The sequence below is a fragment of the Octopus bimaculoides genome, chromosome 25, assembly GCF_001194135.2.
Source record: "Octopus bimaculoides isolate UCB-OBI-ISO-001 chromosome 25, ASM119413v2, whole genome shotgun sequence".
NCBI lineage: Eukaryota > Metazoa > Mollusca > Cephalopoda > Octopoda > Octopodidae > Octopus > Octopus bimaculoides.
In genome coordinates this window covers 33,681,772-33,682,049 of record NC_069005.1, presented here as the reverse complement: position 1 = coordinate 33,682,049, position 278 = coordinate 33,681,772, and positions in this window count along the sequence as shown.

Genomic DNA, 278 nt, shown 5'->3' with positions numbered 1-278 from the left:
TCAATAGATTTAGACTTATGTACATAAATATACTTGTATATATATATGCACATATATTTTATACATACACACGCACACACAAACACACATACATACACATACACATATATACATACATAAACTCTCACACCTTCATTTCTGCACTACTGACTCTGTCTGTGTGTCAGTCCACACGTTCATTCGGCCTTTACATTTCTGAATCTTGAATTGTTACCAACATCCGGTTAATTTCTGGTAAAATCGCATGCATACATTCATATGTATATATATATATATAT